A 17873-nucleotide genomic window follows, 5' to 3' on the forward strand; every position below is an offset into this window, starting at 1 on the left:
TTGAGAATGTGAAAGTAGAAGGCAGCCTGGGTGAAAGTGATCATGAAATCATAGACTTTGCAATTCTAAAGAAGGGTAGAAGGGAGAACAGCAAAATAGAGACAATGGATTTCAGGAAGGCAGATTTTGGGAAGCTCAGAGAGCTGATAGGTAAGGTCCCATGGGAATCAAGACTGAGGGGAAAAACAACTGAGGAGAGTTGGCAGTTTTTCAAAGGGACACTATTAAGGGCCCAAAAGCAAGCTATTCCGCTGGTTAGGAAAGATAGAAAATGTGGCAAAAGACCACCTTGGCTTAACCACGAGATCTTGCACGATCTAAAAAATAAAAAGGAGTCATATAAAAAATGGAAACTAGGACAGATTACAAAGGATGAATATAGGCAAACAACACAGGAATGCAGGGGCAAGATTAGAAAGGCAAAGGCACAAAATGAGCTCAAACTAGCTACGGGAATAAAAGGAAACAAGAAGACTTTTTATCAATACATTAGAAGCAAGAGGAAGACCAAAGACAGGGTAGGCCCACTGCTTAGTGAAGAGGGAGAAACAGTAACAGGAAACTTGGAAATGGCAGAGATGCTTAATGACTTCTTTGTTTCGGTCTTCACCGAGAAGTCTGAAGGAATGCCTAACATAGTGAATGCTAATGGGAAGGGGGTAGGTTTAGCGGATAAAATAAAAAAAGAACAAGTTAAAAATCACTTAGAAAAGTTAGATGCCTGCAAGTCACCCGGGCCTGATGAAATGCATCCTAGAATACTCAAGGAGCTAATAGAGGAGGTATCTGAGCCTCTAGCTATTATCTTTGGAAAGTCATGGGAGACGGGAGAGATTCCAGAAGACTGGAAAAGGGCAAATATAGTGCCCATCTATAAAAAGGGAACTAAAAACAACCCAGGTAACTACAGACCAGTTAGTTTAACTTCTGTGCCAGGGAAGATAATGGAGCAAGTAATTAAGGAAATCATCTGCCAACACTTGGAAGGTGGTAAGGTGATAGGGAATAGCCAGCATGGATTTGTGAAGAACAAATCATGTCAAACCAATCTGATAGCTTTCTTTGATAGGATAACGAGCCTTGTGGATAAGGGTGAAGCGGTGGATGTGGTATACCTAGACTTTAGTAAGGCATTTGATACGGTCTCGCATGATATTCTTATCGATAAACTAGGCAAATACAAATTAGATGGGGCTACTATAAGGTGGGTGCATAACTGGCTGGATAATCGTACTCAGAGAGTTGTTATTAATGGTTCCCAATCCTGCTGGAAAGGCGTAACGAGTGGGGTACCGCAGGGGTCTGTTTTGGGACCGGCTCTGTTCAATATCTTCATCAACGACTTAGATATTGGCATAGAAAGTACGCTTATTAAGTTTGCGGATGATACCAAACTGGGAGGGATTGCAACTACTTTGGAGGACAGGGTCATAATTCAAAATGATCTGGACAAATTGGAGAAATGGTCTGAGTTAAACAGGATGAAGTTTAACAAAGACAAATGCAAAGTGCTCCACTTAGGAAGGAAAAATCAATTTCACACATACAGAATGGGAAAAGACTGTCTAGGAAGGAGTACGGCAGAAAGGGATCTAGGGGTTATAGTGGACCACAAGCTAAATATGAGTCAACAGTGTGATGCTGTTGCAAAAAAAGCAAACATGATTCTGGGATGCATTAACAGGTGTGTTGTGAGCAAGACACGAGAAGTCATTCTTCCGCTCTACTCTGCTCTGGTTAGGCCTCAGCTGGAGTATTGTGTCCAGTTCTGGGCGCCGCATTTTAAAAAAGATGTGGAGAAACTGGAAAGGGTCCAAAGAAGAGCAACAAGAATGATTAAAGGTCTTGAGAACATGACCTATGAAGGAAGGCTGAAAGAATTGGGTTTGTTTAGTTTGGAAAAGAGAAGACTGAGAGGGGACATGATAGCAGTTTTCAGGTATATAAAAGGGTGTCATAAGGAGGAGGGAGAGAACTTGTTCACCTTAGCCTCTAAGGATAGAACCAGAAACAATGGGTTTAAACTGCAGCAAGGGAGGTCTAGATTGGACATTAGGAAAAAGTTCCTAACTGTCAGGGTGGTTAAACACTGGAACAAATTGCCTAGGGAGGTTGTGGAATCTCCGTCTCTGGAGATATTTAAGGGTAGGTTAGATAAATGTCTACTAGGGATGGTCTAGGCAGTATTTGGTCCTGCCATGCGGGCAGGGGACTGGACTCGATGACCTCTCGAGGTCCCTTCCAGTCCTAGAATCTATGAATCTATGAATCTATGAATCTATGTTTAAGTAACTGGAATATCTGGAAGTTGTTCAGAATATTTCCTTGGGAATACTATGTAGTTGGCTTACTTTCTGAACTTTCTGAACACTGGAAACAGGGAACTACACTTCAGCCCTAAACTTACAAACCTGAATGTGCTTTGTGTTAGTAGTCCCATCAACTTCAAGTTAAGCTCATATGTAATTGCTTGCAGGATCAGGGCCTTAGAGATAAAATGTATACACATTGGAAACATGAAAGGCTCTGCATGTCATTGTGGTGCAGTTGGTGTAGACAATCATCATATCATCTACCTTGCCAGATTTACAACTTCTTTAGAGAGGGTGGTTGAGTCCCTGAATAAAGTAGACTCACCAGTATTGCAAAAACAAGAATTGCTGAAGCAACAATTGGAAATACATATTTTTCTGTCTAATGATGCCAATCGAGTAAAACAGATGTACATGTATGTACCACGCACATTCCATCCTCCCTGGAATTATATGGGGCTTGAAATTCTGAGACCCAAATTGTTAAGGAGAAATTAATCCAAATGTTGTTTATAACAACTTTTTAAATAGGATATTTAAAAATATCAAACTTTGTTTCTGTTGATCCTGCAAGCTGCAGAGCACCCTCACCTCACGCTGGATTTCAAGGGAGTTGGGGGAACCAATCATCTTGCTGGACTGAGGCTTTTGAGTTAGTACAGTTCCTGAATTTCACTGAGAAGATAGAATTGAAGTTGATAGCGCCATGCAATGGTTGCTGCTCACTGGAAGCATCACCTTGTGGTTAGGGAGTTGGACCCTCTGTAATGGAGAGTCGGGGTTTGAGAAGGGAGCCCAGGCCCTCTCACTCCACCAGGCTCTGGACCTAGGCATGTAAAAGTTAGCAGAGGTCTGACACCCAGGAGCACCTTAAGGCTTCCCTCCCTGTGGCACTTCCTACCACCCACTCAATAGTCCAAGTTTTGCAGTCTGTTGTGAACAGGTAATAGAAAAAAGTACTAACTGCACCTTCAATCCATTCAGGATCCAGCAGATAGGTTCCTCTTCTCCAAAGGTGGGCTCCTGCAGCACCCTTTCTTAGGAGCTGCCAGGGCAGGTCCTTCTCCCTGCTTTGTCAGCCCCTTTCTGAGCTGTCCGGCTTCCTTTTCTGCTCCCTCCTTCATCTGGAGCATGTTCCACTGGTGCAGCTGTGAAGGGTCATTTGGGCCCAGAAGTGCTTTTTAACTAAGGTGACCAGACGTCCTGTTTTTAAAGGGACAGTCCCATATTTAAGACCTCCTGCAGGTGTCCGACTTTATCTTAAAAATGGGCAAATTGTCCTGTATTTTCTGTCACCATCCTTATCAGTACTGGCGGGTCCTGTTGCTGGATCCCTACTTGCCAGCCGCCCTCCCACCAGCGGTGAGTGGGGGAGGGGGATAGTAACCGACAATGGGGATGGATGTGCAAGGCGGTGGCGGGGCAAAGCTTCAGTGCACAGGACTGGCCGCTCCCTCTGCTTGTTCATCAGTGCAGCCCCCCCGCATGCTGGCTCTTGGCCAGCAGGGCCCTGCTCCCTGTTCCATTTCCGGCCGGCAGTGGCTTTGCACTGCGGTGGTTAGTGAGTGTGGGCAAGCGCTAGGTGGTGGCCAGTTACATGTCACCTCTGGCGCCCACCCATCAGCCCTTTATAGTGCACCCCCCCTTGCTGACCGCTCTCTGCTTTGCCCCTTTGACCCCCCCAAGACCCGCTGCTCCTCCATATACCTCCCTGCAGGGTGCATCCCACTCTCAGCGCTCTGCGGAGAACCAGCCCTTGGTCAGAGTGCTCAGCTCAACAACAGCTGGGCCAGCAGGCTCCTTCCTTCCCCCACTGCCTCTGGTTGGGCTGGCACTCTGGGAATGCCCAAGACCCTCTGGCCTGGGGCATTGGCCAGGTCATCCCTTCGCCCCCTCCTCCTCCCCGATGCTGGAAGCAGCTCCCATACCTTCCCTTCCGCACAATGCCGAAAGGCTGCTGTTGGCCACATTCTGATGTGAACCTTGGTACAAATCTGGGGGGGGACCTGTGACCCTGTGTGACCCCACCCCACATGTTGCCTCGGGAAGATGCAGCGCCAGGTACCAGGAGAGGCACGTTGGTCCTGAAGGCCCAGCCAGGCATGGATGACTAAATCCCAGATCCCTGTAGAATATGTCTCGTAATGGCAAGAAAATACATATTTTTTTCCCTGAAGAAAAGAACTGAAAGCAGAGATGTCAGCCAAGATCCTCACAAAGGAGGATCCCACACCCTTCATAGTTCTGCATCATCTATAGTTGTTTATAACTGTGCAGAGTGTGTGTTAAATGCTACCATTCTGCATGACTGTGGGAAAATGGTGCTTATATAGATTTTAAGTCCGCTGGCAACCATTCTGGTCATCTTGTCTGATCATGTGGCATTACACAGTCCATAGAATTTTACCCAGTAATTCCTGAATCAAGCTCATAACTTCTGGTTCAGCTAGAGCATCTCTTTTAAAAAGGCATCCAATCCTGAAAGAAAGGTTTTTAAATCTTCCAACCACACCTCTAGATAAATTGTTCCAGTGGCTAATTATCTTATTTCTAGCATGAGTTTGTTCTCCTTCAGCCTCCAGCCATTGGATCTGTTGAACCTTTGTTTGCTTGATTAAAAGATCCCTCTATCAGAAATCTTCTCCCCAGTTAGGTACTTATGTATCCATCAAGTCCCCTCTTATGCTTTTCTTGGATATGCTCAATCTATTGAGCTTTTTTAATATCTCACTGTAAGGAAGGTTTTCCAGACCTCACTCCAGCTTGGTGACATCGGGCAAGTCACTAGACACAAGTTTCTGTGCCTCTATTTCCCCATCTGTAAATGGTAATATGTTACCAGATTTGACCGTTACTTTGGGGTATGCTCATTCATTAGGGTTACTTTTCTGGGGTCGGAGGGGGTGGGGGTCTGTAATTCTATGCTTGTGTCATTTGTGTTCTCATACGGAGCTCTACTTCTCCCTTCTGCAAGTTCCTGGAGTATCCTGCAGGACCTAGTTTCCCCAAGGCTGGGTTCTTCCAGTCCCAGAATCAGATGAACACACACACCACAGACACACATATTAACCAAGTCCATCTGAGAGGACGAGGTTAATCAGCACTCGCAAGATGACTCCTTATATGTCCCTGGACGCAGTAGGCTGGGGTCGAGCAGCACTTCCAAGCTGTCACCCTCATATGCCCTTGGACTCAGCAGGTTGGGTCAAGCAGTATTTCCATGCTGTCACCCTTGTATGCCCCAGGTTCAGCACATCCCTATCCCCACTTTCACATCACATTGTTCTGGTAGTAACCCTCAAGATGAGCAAATCCCACAGGATTTTTGGGCACTGCAGGGATCCTTAGCTTAGGTATGAGGGGCATTGCTGCAGAGCAAATGGGGGGAAAAACAGCCACGAGGGGGAGAGAGAGAAGCAACAGCTTAACCATGAAAGTTGTTTATTTATTGTCAGGTAATAACCATACGAGGGGATCCAAACAAACAGAACAGTTATGATATTAAATCTAGCTTAAATCTGATTATAAAAGTCAGGTTTAGAAAACTATAACTGATTACACAAGTCAGATCAGAAGGCTATACCTAGAGAGGGAGGGAGAGAGAGAGAGAGATGGGCAGAGCCACCATCATGATCAGTCAGGAGAAGATAAAGTCCCGATGGAACTGATGCAGATTTTGGATCCAGGCATCAGAACACTTACTTGAGCGTGAGTAGGAATTTTTGTAGGGAAAGAATAATGGTTCAAGGGAGAACACTAGATTTGTTTATGGGTAAACTGATGGCTCAAGGGAGTATACCAAAAGTTGTTTTGTTCAGGCTAGACCAGAGGTGGGCAAACTACAGCCAGTGGGCCACATCCAGCCCATGGGACCCTCCTGTCCGGCCCCTGAGCTCCTGGCCTGGTAGGCTATTCCCCCGCCCTTCCCCTGCTGTTCCCCCTCCCCCACGGCCTCAGCTCGCTCCACCGTTGGCGCAATGCTCTGAGCCAGGGCCTGACCTGGTGCTCTGGGCAGCGTGGTAAGTGGGCAGGGAACGGAGGGGGAGGGGTTTGGATAGAGGGCAGGGGAGTTTGGGGTGGTGGTCAGGGGGCAGGGGTGTGGATACAGGTCGGGGCTGTCAGAGGGCAGGGAACAGGGGGTTGAATGGGAGCAGTGGTCTCCAGGGGACAGTCAGGAAGGGGGGGGGGTTGAATGGGGCGGCGGGGGACAGTCAGGGGACAGGGAGAAGGGGTGATTGGATGGGGCAAGGGTCCCGGGGGGCAGTCAGGAATGAGAGGAGGGGTTGGATGGGGTGGCAGGGGGCAGTCAGGGGCAGGGGTTCCGGGAGTTGTCAGGGGACAGGGAACAGGGCGGCCGGAGCGGCGCCAGGGTTTTTGCCACCCTAGGCGGCAGCGCTCCTCCTCCGAGCATTCGGCGGCGGGGGTCCTTCCTTTTCGCGTCTTCAGGGCACTTCGGCAGTGGGTCCCGGAGCGAGTGAAGGACCCGCCGCTGAATTGCCGCTGAAGACCCGGAGTGGAAGGATCCCCCACCGCTAAATTTCCGCAGAGGATGGCAAAAAGCTGCCCCCCAAATCCTACTGCCCTAGGCGACCGCCTAGGGTTGCCTAGGGCAGCAGGATGTGGGGGGCAGCTTTCTGCCTAGGGTCGCCTAGTGGAAGTGCCAGCCTTGCAGGGGATTTGGATGGGGCAGGAGTCCCAGGGGAGGCCATCAGGGGATGAGATGCAGGAGGGGTCGGATGGGGGCGGATCCAGGCCACACCTGGCTGTTTGAGGAGGCACAGCCTCCGCTAACCGACCCTCCATATGATTTTGGAAACCCGATGCGGCCTTCAGGCCAAAAAGTTTGCCCGCCCCTGGGCTAGACAATAGGAACTGATTATTTCTGGCTATGGGCACTGTTCCTTCGAGGGAGCTCACAATTCAATTAGGCAGCTTCAGTATTTTGGATACCAATAAAGGATTTATTACTAGAATTGGCCTGATAACTACTGAGCTGGGTGTGTGCAGGCATGGGTTCATTAACACCTGGAACAGAGATCCTCCTTCATGCAGTGCTTCCCTGCTTTTCTGGTCCCAGAGTTCCATGCAGTTTTCCTTGGAATCTCTGTTCTCCATTCTGTATGGTAATAGAGATCATAGAATCATAGAATCATAGAATATCAGGGTTGGAAGGGACCTCAAGAGGTCATCTAGTCCAACCCCCTGCTCAAAGCAGGACCAATTCCCAACTAAATCATCCCAGCCAGGGCTTTGTCAAGCCGGGCCTTAAAAACCTCCAAGGAAGGAGACTCCGCCACCTCCCTACTTGAGATGCCTACTTGTCCCATCTTCGATGCGAATGAGGCTAAGGGATCCTGTCACCTTTGTCCGGAGGGCTTTAGGGGTGTCTCCCACTGCTTTTTCATTGATTTTTGTAAGTCCTTCTTCTGATCAGTTTTGGTTCAAGCAGAGGATGCGGGGGAGAGGGGGGTGAGTGAGTCGTGAGTCAGACAGTCTAGGTACTGCACCCTGGTTCCCCAAAAACACAGAGCTGATAGGTAACATATAGTGATACTTACCTCCTCTGTGAAGCACGAGGAGACCTACTGATGGAAAACATTATCTAAGAACTAGGGATTAACTGTTAATAAATGGTTCTTGTAGTTCTTTTTGGAACCCCTTTCCATCCTATCAATGTATTATTTAAAATGTGAATGTCAGAACTAGACACAATATTCCAGGAATAGTCTTCCTAGTGAGTAGGGCTGCTGATGTGTCACAGCATTTTTTTTTTTTAAACAAAAATCATGGTGCAGTCGCAGTAAGTTTAGTAGAAGTCACGGGTTACTACATTTTCCATGACTGCTCCCTGATTTTTTGATAAAAATATCCTCCTCCTCACCCATTCCAGGGGGCGCTGGCTGACCACCCCCAGCAGCATCTACCATGGTGGCACTGGAACCCTAATCGCCCCTCAATGGGACTGGAGAACAAGCCCACCCCACACTCACCCCAGACAGCTGTGGCTCCTGACTGTGGGGCTGGGGCTAATGCCACACTCTGGGCATTGTGGCCAAGCATGCAGGGCATGCTCATTTTTGACACACACCACAATTCCCCATCATGATGAAGGGGTGGGTGGGTCAAACCCGAGTGGTGCTGTAATACCATGTGCTAGGTTGCAATGATACTCACTAAAGTTTGCCCCTTCATGATTGGGGAAAGGGGCGGGGGGGGGGCAAACCTGATGCCGCAACCCTGAGGCTTACTCTTCAGCCTTCCCCCACCCCAGTGCCTCCCATCCTCAATGGGTCTGGCTCACTACCCAATTCTCTCCCATCCCCGGCAAGGTCTCCCCGCCAAACAGGATTGGCAACCCATCTTCTGGGAAAAAATCGGCAGGAAAAACCATCTCTGAGAAATGGAATAACCATGGCATCTGTGACTTCCCCCTCCCTCCTGTCAGAAACCTGCTTTCTCACTAATGACATACAGTGGTAATACTCCTTCCTTACTTTTATGCTATATTCTCCAGCATAGATATCTAAGGAATGCATTAGCTCCCCTTATCACTGTATTACCCTGGGTCCTCATGTTCAATTAGTTATTCACCATGACCCCAAGATCCTCTCAAAATCACTGCTTTCCAAAACACAGACAGCCTTTCCTCACCTTCTACATGCTGTGCTTTGTTCCTAGACAGATGTTTTTGCATGTGGGTGTATTAAAATACATGTTAAAACTGAGCAATCCAGAGCTCTCTGTAGAGTATTGATTATACCATCAATTTGTGTGTTATCTGCAAACTTTACCATCAAAGATTTCATATTTTCTTCCAAATGAGTGATTAAAAATATTGATTAGTCTTGGGCTAAGAACAGATCTGTGTAGTCCTTTAAATTAGGCAGGGATACAAGGAAGGGTTGTACTACTATGTTTTTCTCCCCATCAATGACACAACCATTGGCCCGCCCAGTTATGAGACAAAAGGGAGAATTTTCTCTTTTAAGGTATAAGTGAAGGATATCCACAGAGTAGCTGTCAAGTCAGGCTACAGGCTGATGATATGATTGAAGAAATTTGAACTAGAGGATTTAATCCCTCCAGCTTTTGACATACAATAATTCATCTTCTGGCCTGGTTTTAGTATGAATTATATAAACCATAAAAAACACACTTTTTACCTACAGATATCATATAGTATTTTGAGAGGCACATATGATATCAGAATATGCTCTCTTCTCCATGTCCAAGAAGAGTACACGTATATAACAGTACCTACTGCCAGCCATAAGTAAGCTCTCTTGATTGATGATATGGCTGCTGCTATCTTTCATAAAGTGTATGTGAGAGAGTGGGAGGAAAGAGGTGAGTCAACTGATATGGCATCACAAGCTCTTCACACAAAGCCTCGAACAGATGGAGATGTAGGTTCTTGGATGCATGTATTCTGGAAGTATCTCAAGGTTGATTTCTAAGTTTTAGAAGATCTTGAAAAAAATAAACTACTTCACAGACTCTCCTAGTGCTTTAGCTCAAAGATTGAAAGTAGATTCTTGAAGTGAGGTGGCAGGGAGTGCTAAATTAGATCAGAGATCATCTAGATTGAAATTTTTACCAGGTACCAAGTGGTAAATCATCAGAAATTTAGTAGGAAGTTTCACCATTAAGCAAACTACGTGATACTGAATCATGGTTCTATTTTGCCTTAAGAACTCAGTTAAATACCGATGGAAAATGCAGATTCCGCTGATAAAAAAATAAAGACCCAATGCTTTCATTTCTATTCAGACAACACTCCTGCTAGTTTCAATCTTGAAAAAAAAAAGAGAGAAAAAAATCTGCTGTAGTTGGTTAAGGACTCTTCTTCCACTTCAGAGGCAACTTGGTATTCCACATTTCCAGATACAAGGGTTTATTAAGTTGATAATATGAACAACGAAAGAATCATCACTACCTTGTTTGCAGTATATTGTTATGATTTATTAATATGTACTTGGTTGAATTAGTGAAGTATAACTAAAGAAAATCTCAATAAAACCTTTATTTAAAAAAAATGCATTTCTGTATCTAGGTGAGTGTGACTTCAGTCAAAGCAGCACAAGTTAGCTCCATAATAATTAGCAGTGCGTTTCAGACAAAGTGCTTAAAGTAAAGGGCATGATGTCCTTACCAGAGATTACTCCCGGCAGATGGAAAAGTGGAGCCTTTTAGCCAGCACACAATTTAGGATCAAAGCCGAGCAGTTTGAATTGAATATGCCAGCAATGGCAACAGAGTCTCTCTGACAATTATGGTACTGCAGTGAATGTACTGAGGTTGAAAAGACAGGATAGGAGCAGAACAGTGTGACAAAATAGGGAAAAATCAATGTACCTTTGCAATAGCGTAAGCCCCATTTGGTCTATGTTTGAGTTTCTTTAACATGTTTAACTAAGCTAAGAGTTTAGGAAATAAACACAGATTCTCTCCTTTTTTACCACAATCAACCAAACTTAAATAACATTTCCTCTGTTTGAATTTCAAATTAGGTCCAGGCTGACTTCAGAAGCTCCCTTTAAAGAAAATTGTAATATCATCTGTTCTCATGAACAGAAAAAAATCCAAACCAACCTTTTTTCACATACAAAGCATGTCTGATAATGTTCTCCATTAAGACTCCTTGGTTAGAAAAAGCAGATACTATCCAAAAGATCTAATATTGGAAAAGCTAAACAAAAGTCGAAATCATATTTAAAACAGAATATAAAGCACTGTAATTAACTGGTTGGTCCACTGTAGTCTTTACTAGTAGGTATGAGCTCCTCTGCTTTAGGAATGAATATTCCACAGTTTGATGCCGAATGTATTGACATCAGCCAAACATTTACATTTCTTCCATGGACAGATTCTCATTGACCTTGTGATGTGACATATCTACTGTCACTAAGCTCCAAAATGGGAATCTCATCTTGCCTCTCCTCTTTTATATACAGAAAGCAACTAATTTGTCAGCATGCCAGCTTTAACTAGCTGAGATGAAGGTAGGCTAATTTAATAGGAACTGTTCAATAGCTTCGACCCACCTGACACTGTCAGTTAAGGCAGCTTCACACTGCAGAGTCTTTCATTATTTCCAGCTCTTTCTTCAGAATACTTGAACACCAAGTCAAATAATATGCTTAGGAGTCAATAGGCCTGACTTTTTCCTCAAGGACATTCTTTTGATGCCAGGAACTGTCAAGTGGAAAAACACATAGTGTGAAGGTGAGAGGACACTAATTAAATATACATAGCTCCAGCCAAAGAAGAATGAGGCACAGCTTGCTATCTGCAAACTCTGTTGCCTGCTTCACTGAGGTCACAGCTATTGACTTGTACAAGTTCTTAAGTTGCAGTCTCAGTATGATATAGTTTAACATTCTTAAATATTAGACAAAAGACATCTTCAAGGATTCAGTGTACAGCTATATGCTTTTGTATTCTGTACCTACAATGGATTCCTCGATAAACTCCACTGAAAATGAGCAAGAATTGAAATACCTACCACCTACCTCTCTTCTTTTAACTATCAGACTTTTAGGTACTATGATATTTGGAGAATGCTATGCAAGATTCCATGCTTTTTTAAAAAGAAACAAGTGCTGAGTGACAATATTCAAAAATGATAACACCCACCAACACAGAATGTTTTTTCTTTAAAAAGACAGTAATTTAAAAGTAATTTGAAAAAAAGCTATGATTATACATTATACATATATACACAATACTTTTAAAAGCCACAGTGAACAAGAGCTGTGAACAATGGGTACACACATTCTGTAATTACACCCCTCCATTCATGTGTGTGTCTATAAATATATATTAATTTGTACATCAATTGAAAACTTCAAGACATGGGCTAACTGCACCACCTTATTTTTGTAAAGCTTTTCACCCTTTCCTCTATTCGCTCTTGACTGTGGGTTGTGCTCGTTCACAGCATCTTATCTAAAGGCTATGTCTACGCTACACAAAGCTTTCAGTGGCATGTAGTGTACGTGTAACTACATGCGGCAGTGAAAAGCACACCATGCCCACACTGCAGTGTGTAGTTACATGTGTCAGAAGAGGGGAGGCAGCAGAGAAAGACTTCAATCTTTCACTGCCATAAGAAAAGGCTCTGGCAGTGGCCAGAAAGCCTGAGCCTTTCCCCTGCTCCCGGAGCCTTTCCCTGTGGAGGAGAAGGGCTCAAGCAGTGGACAGCTGCCAGAGGCTCTTCCTGTTACCTATGTATTTCCCTGCAGGGGAGAGGGACTCCAATAGTGGGAAACTGGCAGGTTTTCTCTGCTGCCGCCTCACGGCTGGAACCTTTCATGATGAGGAGAAGGGATCTGGCAATGAGGAGCTGCTGGAGTCTTTCCCCACTGCCTGAGTTTCTTCCTGTTGAGGGAAGAGGCTCAAGCAGCGGGAGGCAGTGGGACACTACACTGACAGGAGGAATACCTTGGGCCAGTAGAGGCCGGGTAGACTATGTACTCCAAGTACATACGCACACCCTTCAGGTGTGTCTTTACTCTACTGGCTTAATCCGTGCCTCACTATCAACACAGCTATTTATACCCAGTATGTATACTATATGCAGCCAAAATAATCCTGCAGCATAGATACACCCTTAGTGGATTGTCAGCTATCCAGAGCTAGTCTCTTATTTTTGTTATAAAGTACCTAGCATACTTTTATGGGTGATATAGAAGTAAACTAACAACAACAGTTAATGGAGTTGAAATAATCTCTTAAATCGAAAATACCCAAAAGGCATAGATGTAACTACTACCCAAAAATTTGGGGGCTACAAGAAGAGTTTTTAACCAGACTGCTCCGTTTTTGTACTGTCTTGATTGTTAAAAGATTTAATGTGCTAGGGTTTTTTTTTTTCTTCCACTCGGGATACGTTAGAGTGTACTTCACACCATGATAGTCTGGACTGTGACACCGTTTTAGACTAAGATATGAAAAATAATAAAACAACAACAAAAATACACATTTGTGTGTCCGTAAAATGGTTCTCAAACATTTTAGTAATAATTAGCTATAGTCGGCACTAAGACCCCTTTTTGTTGGTGGGAGGTTGTCCAGTGGCTGGTTTTGCCCTGTCTCAGAGTTGGCAACTGCAGCTGCCTCCATAAAAAAAAATTGTTTCCCTCCTTCCAGAAGCCCCTGCCTCAAATCAGTAGGAGCAAGTCCTACATTTATTCCATTCTATTATGTATCTGCGTTTATGGGGCCATTTGCCCCAAGCATGCTTCTATGCGTGGCCGGGTTCTGTCAGAAGTTCTGTGGGCGCTCCATATAACAGGGGACTGTTCCTCCTCCCCACATGCAGGGGGAACTTTCCCGCATATTTTTCAGGAGTTTGGCAGATGGAAAAATTTCCCCAACACAAATGTATGGGCATATGCAAATAAACAAATATGCAAAATAGTGTATTATAATTTACAAAGAGCTAAGAGTTCCAAATTTTCTCTCTAGTATATGGCAGCCCCCAGGCACATATAACATTCTATGTTACCTCTGGACCTCCATTCTCCACTGTTATATGTCACCACTCAGTGCCTCCCCATGCTCTCCTTTCAACCTTCTAACTGCACCTTCTTCCAGCTGGTGGGTGCCCTTTGCTCCAGGCCTGCGGCAAGAAGATTCTTCCTCCCAATATAGTCAGCAGGAGGGAAGCTGGATTCTGCCCCTGTGGCTTAACCTGCTGACCAAATCTGACACTTCATCTGCCTGTCAGCTGGCCAGCGCAATCTCTGCTCACCAGCTGCCAGGGAGAAGGAGAGGGGAAGAGTGGAGCCTGTGGCTGCAAACAGTAGTGCTTTGGGGACTGGAAAAATGGCCTTCCCATTTCTTCCCTCACCTTCTCTCCACCAGAGGCTCAGTTTGGTGGATGGAAGGGCTGGAACTTAATAAACAGACCATTACAAAAGCCATTTGGCTGAGACTCTGGGACTACCTTATATCAATCATATCCTTCATCTCCCATTGGAGCAAGAAGTAATAATAGGCCACTGTTGGAGGCAGGGTCTCTGACAGGATCAATCAATGCTCTGCGCAGCTAGAATTTCTGTCAGCACCTGTTCCTGAATGTCATTTACCACCAGATATATATTTCAGGTGTGTGCTTTGCCATTCAGAAGTCTGTGTCTATGCCCCTACAGTTCATGAAATACATTTCCATGGGTAATCAGGTTCCACAGAGATATGGGATAGAGAGCAGCTGCCCTAGTTACCGTGTTTGATTTCATTCTACTCAGGTGAGGTTTTCCCAGCTTTTACAAACCTGCTAAAATAGCAGCAAACTTCCTGCACTGTCTGAATTAAGAATTTTTAACATCTTGGATGTCACACAGAATCTGTGAAAACCAAGTGGAAGCAGCTGGCAAAATAAAGCTTTGTGCATTTGATGCTGCCAATAATGTCTGGATAAGACAAATCCTCCTCCCATTTACTCCAAATTTACGAACAGTGTGATTCTACTGATTGCAGAGGAATCACTCCAAATGTAACTGATAGTAAAATTTGGCCCTTTGGGCTTAATCATGGGCCAGAATTGGAATATGCCTGTCTCTAATGTATTTTTATTCTAAATCCTATCAAACACATTCATGTCCAAAATGTACAAATAGAAAAACTGATGTGTGTGTTTTGAGATTTTACAGATTTTCTCATTTCCAAACAAAAAGAGATATAGCACTACAAAATGTAGTATCTATGAATGTACAGTCCCAACAATAATCAAGGAAATTGTGTCTGTCAGAGATGTGATGGTGCTGGGAAGCAAGCTGAATGACAGCAAAAAAACAATGTTCAAGAAAAATATTTTTGACTTCCCATTCACCCTGAAACAAATGCTAATATATTAAAGGTAGATAAATATGAAACACCAAAATTCCTACAGAAGAAGACACCAAATCTCTTCCCAAAATTAGTTCAGTAATTAGGGCATCTCAGGCACTGAACCACTTAAAAATCAGAATAAATAAACTTATTTTCATCCCTTCAGGCTGGGATGCCTATCAGTGTTTGTAAAGTGCTATGTAAATGTCTGGTATAATATACATTATTGTTAATAATGAAAGCATTCCAATTCTGTGCACAAGTCACAGCTAAGAGACTAGATCTCGTCCAGGTGTAGGCTGTATATGGTGGCTCTGTTCCAGAGCCCTAGACAGTGCACATGAATCAGGCTCCAAAGCAGCAGCAGCAGCAGCATGACCTCACTGGACAAGCTTGCAGTCAGGTCAGAACACCGAGACATTTTCAAAATTCTCCCTAACAAAGGCCGGTTCTTGAGAGGTGCTGAGCAATTTCACTGAAAATGGTGTCCAGTGGCAATTGCAGCTGCTCTGAACCTTGCAGGATCAGACTATTAGTGAGTACACACTCAGCTAAGGCTAGTTAAAGTAGACTCGGACCTTGAGCCCCTGGTCTCCCTCTTTCAGAGTTACTGCGGTGTCAGGTTCATTACGTAGAATACCACATCTCTTCTCTCAGGAAATTTTGATAGTCTTCCTGTGAAAAATGAAATAATTTATTTTTTCCCATAGTGGCAACTCAATTTGCGACAATCCAGTATTTAAGACAGAGAGCAGAATGTTTCACTGGCTCAACTGGATTAATAGCAGCATCATATTTAGAAAGCAGCTGCTTTAGGGAAGGGAGATCAGCTTCTTCTGCATCATTTTATGGCAAAATATAATCTGGGAAATACACCTGAAATGAAAAATGAAAGAAAACAAAAAACTCTCAGGCCCATCTTAAAAAAGTTTTATTTTATTTTAAATAAGATGGGGCCTCACCCTACTCTATTTAAACTAATGAGAGCAGAAGCAGGCCCCTAGCTCTTCTCGTCCTATTAACTTTACTCAGCACAAAGGTCATCACTCTCCAGATAACTAAGAAACAGATTCTATTCAAGAAGAAAGTATAAATGAAGACACTAAAACTACAGGTTTATTCACTGATTTTTGGCCAGTTGAAGGTCTGGGGAAGTAGCTTATGAAGCCGGTAAAGCATGAGTCTCATGTCTAGGCCACCAACTCAAATTCAGCTCGGCTTCTTAGTGACTGAAAATAGTTACTATCACTGACTTATGCAAAATAAAGTCTGTGGTTCAGATTGGTTCTTACAGGACACAATGACAAGACGACAGTTACAATTTCCATGTTTTGTCTCATGTTTCAAAAGGGATATGAAAGCTATGCCACCTGCAGAATAGGCATCAAAATTTAACCTCTGGCACATATTGAGAGGCGGTCTTTACTTCCCAGGATAGGGGTGAGTCATATTGACCAATAACAACCCTTCTGCCTTTCCAACAAAGTCCAGTCACCAGGACTGTAAACTTTTATAAACACTAGGTATGCTTTACATTAAAAAAATGAATGAATGTAAAATTTGATACCAGTTTTAATATTTCTTGTGAATAACATATAGAACATATTGATTCAGTCAATGGGCTGTTCACTGTCAGAATTTCAAGTACTGTTACTGAATTTATAGGAACATTCAAAATTATATGGGCACAAATGTGGTCACTCATTCATTTCCCCAAAGCATTACTTAGGGCTCATCTACACAGTGTTTTTGTACTGCTATATTTAATTTAGCAACTGATACACTTAATGCAGTATAATTCCCTGGTGGGGATGCAAATTATACCTCTATAAAGATGCTTATATAGGTATGACTTATTCCCATATAAGAACCTTTTTACTGGTTTAACTGCAACCACTTTATAGAGTTGTACAATTTTAACCATTTTGGTTTCTAAACTGATTGTGCTTGGACGAACTCTTTAGAGTATTACCACCTGGTAGCATAGTTTAGATTAAGTTCAGATCATCAGCCTGTTACTGCTACCACTTAAGCATGATAATCTGAAATACACAGACAAGAGTTCCCTGTGCCATCTGAGCTATCATTTTTGCTAAATAAAGTCTCTCTGCTACCCACCTTATTCATTATTTTTCTAATGACATTATGAACAGCGAATTTGTCCTCTTCTGACTGAGACTTCCATGAAAGAGATCCCAGGCAGTTTGGCAGGTACAGTGCATATGGTTTCCACCGGCAGTACCAATGAGTTATTACAAAGACTGTCGCTGCATAATTGTCAAAATTGTCAAAACATGTCTTTAAATCAATTTCATCTCCCCACCACACCAAATGCCTCTGCCTATCATTATTTCAAACCTATAGGGCCACCACCACCTGAAATACCTTCCTGTTGCTAACTGTGGCACAATAAGTGTGCCTGCCTCAGTTTCCCCTTCTGTTTGCCCAATAAATAGTCCACAAGGGCTTTCCAAGTACTGTATATCTAGATCTTGCAGGGTTAATTTATTGCAGAAGCCCCATGTACATAAACCATAACAGAAGTCCCATAACCCAGAATTCTCCAACATAGTCCAAACCGTTCATTCAATCTTCAAGTCTCAACAATCCATCAGCACACCAAATAAGGCACAGGCTCTCCGGTGCAGCTCCAACATCTCCCACCAGGCTCACCTCCAAGGTACAGCACTGACATCTCTTCCCACACTTCATCCCCACCCCCTCACC

Source organism: Malaclemys terrapin, chromosome 9 (genome assembly GCF_027887155.1).
Source record: "Malaclemys terrapin pileata isolate rMalTer1 chromosome 9, rMalTer1.hap1, whole genome shotgun sequence".
NCBI lineage: Eukaryota > Metazoa > Chordata > Testudines > Emydidae > Malaclemys > Malaclemys terrapin.